Source organism: Micropterus salmoides, unplaced genomic scaffold, assembly GCF_014851395.1.
Source record: "Micropterus salmoides isolate LMB-PRFRI ecotype aquatic unplaced genomic scaffold, ASM1485139v1 Ms_hic_scaffold_1, whole genome shotgun sequence".
NCBI classification, from domain to species: domain Eukaryota; kingdom Metazoa; phylum Chordata; class Actinopteri; order Centrarchiformes; family Centrarchidae; genus Micropterus; species Micropterus salmoides.
In genome coordinates this window covers 7088753-7096348 of record NW_024040040.1, presented here as the reverse complement: position 1 = coordinate 7096348, position 7596 = coordinate 7088753, and positions in this window count along the sequence as shown.

Sequence of the window (7596 nt, the reverse complement as noted above, 5' to 3'; positions counted from 1 at the left end):
AAAAACGACCGGCTCACAGCACAACACAGACCCCAACAAAAACAAAAAAAAAAAAACAAGAAAAAAAACAAACAAAAAGTTATGTGCTGAAACCCTTCGGGCCTAAAGAGAATCAAATCAACGTAGGGAAAAAAACACTGTCAATATCGGAAAGACGTTTGAGTCAGAGAGACCTCCGCTTTGTTTTGGATATTAAAACCAACACAGAGTTGGCTTTCATTCTACTGGACAAACTAACTGCAAAGCATGTAAAATATCTTGTGATTTTGTTTTATTTGGTTTAAGTTGGATAACGTTAGCCGACCAGTTGCTAACGTTATCCGGTGCAAAATACTAACAAGGATTTGTGAAAAACAGAGGAGGGAATGTTTTGAAAAGTTTATATTTATGAAAATACTAAATGTCTCACAGCAAGCGAGACTACAGTGCGGGATTTACAGACAGAGAGAGGCAGCTACATCAGAGCCAAAGTAGCACATTTTAAAATAAATCTAACACTAACAAAACCACTAGTCGATCTGAACCATGAGTTTTGTGATCCGTTGCACCACTCGTGAAGTAGCACTGATCACTGACAATCATTGATTGTCCCTGGTTGTAACATGACATGATTTCACCAGCTAATGCGATCCATATTACTATCCAATGTACCAGTATTATGTCAAAGTGTTGATTTTAGCCTGCAAGAAATTATATAATGGTCTAAAGCAAATGTGGAACAATTTGATAATAGTAGCAGGGGCATGGATCTGCCGCTGTTTGCTTCGTGACATACAATTTAGATTTATTGTGGTTTTACCGATACTCAGGTTCACAGCTTTCGTCGCTGTAACTTATGTGACCCACATAATATACAATAATTCAATATAACGGCGCAGGACAACCCCACAGTGGAAGACCCATTTAGTAAGTTACAGTAACGTTACTTAGTACGGTCTAACTGTTAAACTAAAGAGTGGCAACAATCTCATTTATAATGTTCACTCTAGCTCACTAACCTGCACTAACTAAAATATTTTAGCAGCGCTGACATTGCTAAGCCTCTCTGGTGAAAACACAACACTGACGTATCATGTTGGCTAAATGCCGTGAATATAACGTTAGCATGGATTAGTTCAAGGTCAAACTGATTAACGTTGCAGTGGGAGTTTACCTCAGGTATATACTGTGTGATGCCGTCTCTTGTTATGTCTTTGTTTTGGCCAATGCCAAATGCTCGCTTGAGTATGCACAGGAACACATAGTGGTTGCTGGAGGCCACTTAAAACTACACACGGTCCCTTTTTAATGAGACCTGCATGTATATACACAAGCATTTATTTAGAAAAGAGATTAGATGCGTTGGGTTTCCTCCTTTCTAGTTTATATATCCTCAGACATTTTAGAGCAGACACGCCACTCAATCACATCCTCAACACAACTCTATGGGGAAAGCCCGTAACGGCAAAGATGGCGGTTATCCCTCATCTGATGGCGGTTATCCCTCATCTGCTTTTAACTGCCAAAGCGGGAATCATACAGTATTTCAGCCAATCGTGTGGTTCCACTGACGTAAGGGTCCGTTTTACTTCTACAGCGCATGTGCGAAAGTGGTGATGCATGCGTAGTAGAAGTGTAACCGGTAGGGACAAATGCTTTTTAAACCCTATTTTGGGGTAAAGTTGTTATTATCAGATTTTAATGCTGATTCTATTCGTTTAGTTTTTATGTCCTGGTGACAAGAGAAAGTGCAGTTCTGGCTTTCTCCCCATTCATTCAGATTGGAGCCTGGTCATGTTAGTCCGAAATAGCTGCCCGGAGGCATCGCCAAGATGGCGGCTGAGTGGCATGACTTGCCTATAAGGACTTTGATATCCTTGCCTCTGCTGAAATGTTTTTATTTCAAGGTGATAAATGCTACCTTACTAGTGGTGAAATAGATCACAAAACTCATGGTTCGGATTGATCCGTGGTTTTGTTAGGGTCAAATTTATTTTAAAATGTGCTTCTTTGTCTCTGATGTAGCCGCCTCTTTCTGTCTGTAGTTTCAGTCACTGTCCCGCCCACGTCATTATCTGATTGTTTCCACATCACAAATATTAGCCACTTGTGAGACTTGCTCCAGTGAGCAGCAGAATTAAGCAGAAAAAACATCCCAATTTTCTCTGTGTCCATGATGATAACCAGCCCAGTGTCCCGGTTACACCCGAAGAAACAGCTTCGGGGGTTTCACTCTATGGAGGCGTAAGCAACTGCTTTTAAATCAGTTGCTTCAGAGTTAAACCCAGCATGCATCTGTCTTTTTTATCTTTTCAGCATGACTTGCAATTTTGACGACCTGAACAAACTCATTACTTGTTTTGTTTAGAAGATGCAGCAGACATACGTGATACCAAGAGCAGACAGAGATCCAGGTCTTCTTTACGAAAGCGGGGGTAAACTGTTTTGCAGAACGCGCAGTATTGTGATCAAATATAAGAGTATACTGACACTTTGCCATCGCAAAACTTACGCTGAGAATGACAGAAAAGACGAGACAAATTACTGTCTTTGCATCCCGGGTCAATTGCAAGCGCTGAAATAGTCAATGTAAGTTGGTTTAGATATGCATGGTTAGAGGTAACTTTATGTAGTTTATCCATACAGATACAATAAAATCATATTTTTACTGCCTTTTTGTCAATGGACTGTAACCTCACATAGAAATAAACATTAAAAAAAAAATCCCTTGATGTGCGCTGTATGTAAGTCTTAACTTCCACCATTGTCATCAGCCATAAGTGGCAAGGCTGTTGCTTATGACTTTGGTTCCCTCTGTGGATTACTGAGACCAGAAAAAGACATGGTAGTCCATGCACGCTGCATTGTTGTCTCGCTTTCAGTGCATGGTCCAGGACTTTTGTTGAGATAAGAGGAACAAAAGATTAAACAATAGTTGGGCCTACTGAAATGAAACGTCAGACTTAACAGACAATTTGAGTTGGAAGGCACTGGAACAACCTTGCAGGTGTTCTGTTTGGATATTACTTGAAAATGCTTAATTCAAGTTGTAAAATGTGGGTGATATTGTCATGTTGCTTACAATCTAATTAAATTAAACTATGGTACTCCAGACCTTGTCTGATCTCACATTGCTTTAATAAGGTCCAAGGATACGGTTTGTCTTTAAAGCCAAAAAATTCATTAACAATGTACATCTGTGGATTGTTTGGCACTTACATTGTAGACTGAATTATCAGAAATGTATGCTTACTCTGTACTTAATGTTTTGCAAGCAACTACTTTTAGCAACTCATCGGCCCACTTGTCAATATCGCTCCACCAAAGTTACCGAAACCTCAGCATTCAAAGAGCTGACCGTGTTCAACAGATTATTAAAGTCCTCTTTCAACACTTCAGACTGTTGCTTCACAACATCATTGGCCCGGATGTGCAGTATGTTTTTCACAGTAGGATGTTCAGCCACAATATGCAGGATTCTTTCTGCCAAGTCAGACACCGTATCCTTCAGAAAGCAGAGTATTTTGGTGTTCTTACTGCACATGCTTCTTACATCGTTTACAGTAGCGTCACCCACAATCAGAGTTTGAGGCCCAGTCGTTAGCTTTCCCTGCAGCCTTTTACTTTCTGATTTACTCTCAGTCCTTACCCTTCTGTGTGAGGATGGGATGTTATCCAGGTCATCAGATGGCGATCCAGGATCCTGCAATAGTGGTGAAAATCTGTTCTGCTGCTGCACACTCAGTTGTTGGGGAGGTTTGTTGCTAATTCTCCCTTTCGCAGCTGTCCACGGCTGTGTCCTACCAAGAGCAGGGGTTGAAGAGGAGCTCTGCCTGGATGATAATGTAGGCCATCCAGTCGCATCACAAATCTCAGGGCGCTGGGTTCTGCCTGTTACTCGTCCTCCCATTTAGATTAATCTAGATCAATCAGCATCTCTGTTTCCAACTATGTGAAAAAGTGAAACAAGTAAACTTTTGCTCTATCACAGCTGTGGCTGAATCAAAATACAGCACATAGAGAACTCAGGACAGGATTGTGATAAAAAGAAATATTTGAAAGAAGCAGCTGTAACACCTGAACACAGCTGTACCTGTTGCATGAAAACTAGTTAGCGAGCACGTAAGTCTAAATGGGTAGCTAAATTTAATGGATAATGTTTGAAATAGATTGCTGATGATTAATCAATGAACAAATCAATTATTACAGTAAATGAATCGCCAGCTAAAAAAAAAAAGTCAAAATTCTCAGATTTTTCTTAAATATTGTGAGGTTTCTCTCCAGTATGACAGTAAACTCCCAAATATCTTTGGGATGTAGACAAAACTAGACGTCTGAGGACGTCATTGTGGGCTTAAGAAAACAAGGATCGACTTTCACCATTTTAAAGACCAAACAACTAATCAGTTAATCGAGGATATAATTGACAATGAAAATAATCAATAGTTTCAACCCTACAAATGATTATCCAAAACTACCGTAATGGTTAGAACGACAGCTTCGTATGGTAGTAGTGTAGGTAACCAAACCAACCTTAACACTGATACTTTTTAATGAAAAAACAAACAAATGATATCCTCTTTTATACAGTATAATCAGTAGTGTTATATATTTGAGGGGCACCTTAGGCCAAAAAGGTTGGGAACCAAGTACAGTTTTGATATCCTTGTGCTAAAATACAAACCTGCTATTGTATGAAACACCATTTCATGAAACATTATATACTATATTACCCTGCTACATTTCAGATGAAAGTATTTGCTTTTTACTACTTCTACACAAACCTCAAGCTGATAAGAACGTGTGAAAACTCTGACCAAGCAGAGTGTGATTAAAATACTACAGCTGAGAGGCGAAAGAGGAAGCAGGGTAAATGTAGTGTTGCGTGCAAAGTTATCAATATGATAACTTCCAGAAACAACAAGACATCTGCTTGCCCCAGTTAAGATCTTCTCATTCAAAACAGTTCTTCCCCAGAAAATGCAGTTACTATGGACATAACTACGTTGGTAATTTACATAGACGAACCATAGTTCTGACGAATGTCCTGTCATTAAAGCCCCTTTTCCACTGCATGATACCAGCTCATCTCGCCTCGACTCTAATCCCTTTTTTTCCCGGATCACCTCCTTCGAGGTTCCAAGCGAGCAAAGTCACTAAAATGTGACGTGAAAACACAGCAGACCATGTAGTTGTAAAAGTACTTTTAAATGCATTGGTTGCTTCATTGGTAGAGTTGCATCGATTGGGTAGTAGGTTACTGTGAAGCCTTAGGACCACAGTTCCTCCCTAAGCTCCATAACACTGACCTCCCTCCTGTCTGCCGTAACGTTTAATTGTGAAAAAACTAAACAATTGTGATCATTCGATTTCTTTCAGTTTGCAAACAGTTATTAATTATTAGACGTTATTATAGTGCATCTCAGAATTACTGTGACCAGTGAAGTACAATTTTGAGTTACTTGCACTAATATACAAACCTGCTATTATATGAAACAACATTTCATGAAACATGCTATATTATACTTCTACTCCTCTTCATTTCAGAGGAAAATATTGCACTTTACTACTTCCACACAAACTTCTCTACTTAATTCAATAGCAAACATACACATCCTACACTGGCTGCCACGTCTGCTCTTAGTGATCAGCGGCAGATAAGAAGGTGTGAAGACTCTGACAAAGCAAAGTGTCATTAAAACACTACAGCTGAGAGGCGAAAGAGGAAGCAGGGTTAATGTAGTCACTACGTGCAAAGTTATTGATCCAAAAGCCCCAGAAACAAGACACATTTGCTTGCCCCAGTTGATATCTTCTCATACAAAACTATTCTTCTGTTACAGCCATATTGTTATGTTATCAGACAAATATGCACCATCACTGACCTTTGCACTATTTCCAACGAGACTCCAGTTTGAGACTCACACTCGAGTCACATTTAAGTTGCACACACAGTGACTTCAGACTCGACTTCAGGCTCGTCCTCAAAAGACTTAAGACTTGAGATGCGGGACTCTTGAACAAAATTTTTTTTCCGGACACGTCTTTTGAGCTTGCTGTTATTCCCCTCCCTCCGTTATCTATAACCTACCTACTTAACACAGCGTATCTGCTGCGGACGGCACACGTCCACTTGTGGTGGTCGATTAACGAAATTATTTACGTCCCGCTGGCTGCCATCACATTAATTATTAATGTTGACTGCAGACAGGTTACAGGTTTGTTGTTGATCATGTAACGTTACAGTTATATTCAGTTAACGTTACACTGGTTTGAGAGTCTGGGGGATGTGTTGACTTGCAGGTGATACAACATTCATTACAACCACGAGTGACTTGAGACTTGACTTGGACTCTAAAACAAAGACTTGTGAGCGTCTCTGTTTCCAACTATGTAAAAAACAAGTAAACTTTTGCTCTATCACAGCTGTGGCTGTGACATATAAGTTGTAAAAAAAAACGAACAATTTTGATCATTCAATTTCTTTCAGTTTGCGAACAGGATGTTATTATTGTGCATCGGAGAGTTATTGTGACCAGTGAAGAAATGGGGTTTAAGTACAATTACTAAAGCAGTGATTCCCAACCAGGGTTACTTGTACCCTCAGGAGTTACGTCTGCAGTTGCCAGGGGGTATCTGAAAAGATAGCAAAGTAGCCCACCTAATTGGAAAAATATAAATAAAAATATTTGAAAGAAGCAGCTGTCTAAACGAGTAGCTAAAGTTAATGGATAAATGTTAGAAATAAATTGCTGATAATTAATCGATGAACAAATCGATTAGTTGTCAACTATTACAGTAAATGAATCGCCAACTATTTTGTACAAGAAGAAAAGTCAAAATTCTCTGATTTTTCTTAAATGTGTGGTTTCTCTCCTCTATGACAGTAAACTCCCAAATATCTTTGGGCTGTAGACACGGCTTAGGCTTAGGAAAACAGACCAAACAACTAATCAGTTAGTCAAGAATATAATTGACAATGAAATAATTGATAGTTGCAGCCCTACAAATGATTATCCAAAACTAATGGTTAAATGGTTAGAACGTCAGCTTCGTATGGTAGTAGTGAAGAAGTAGAGTAGTAGAAGTGAGAGGCGAAAGAGGAAGCAGGGTAAATGTAGTGTTGCGTGCAAAGTTATCAATATGATAACTTCCAGAAACAACAAGACATCTGTTTGCCCCAAGTTAAGATCTTCTCATTCAAAACAGTTCTTCTGTTACAGCCATATTGTTATGCTATGTTATCAAGACAAATATACACCTTCACTGACCTTTGCACTAAATCCAACTAAGTAAAAAAGTGAACACAAACACATGGAAGGAGCTAAATATGTACATTCACACTTTGCTGTAGGCCCACAGTGGTCAAAAGCTCAAACAATTTCTCTGCAATCAAGGGTGTTAGTTTTGTGTGAATTTTTTTGCACTAACTTCTGCCTTTTTTGCATCCGTTTAGGGTGGAAATGTCTGAAGAGAAACACAAAATTCAGGAGGCACGTGACAATTCAAAATATAAAAATATAATGGAAAATCATGCGGGAAGGCTCTCAGGCATTGTGAATTTCTTTCAAATATGTTTTCTCCTGCAGATCAGTTTCCACATTTAATATCATCCCT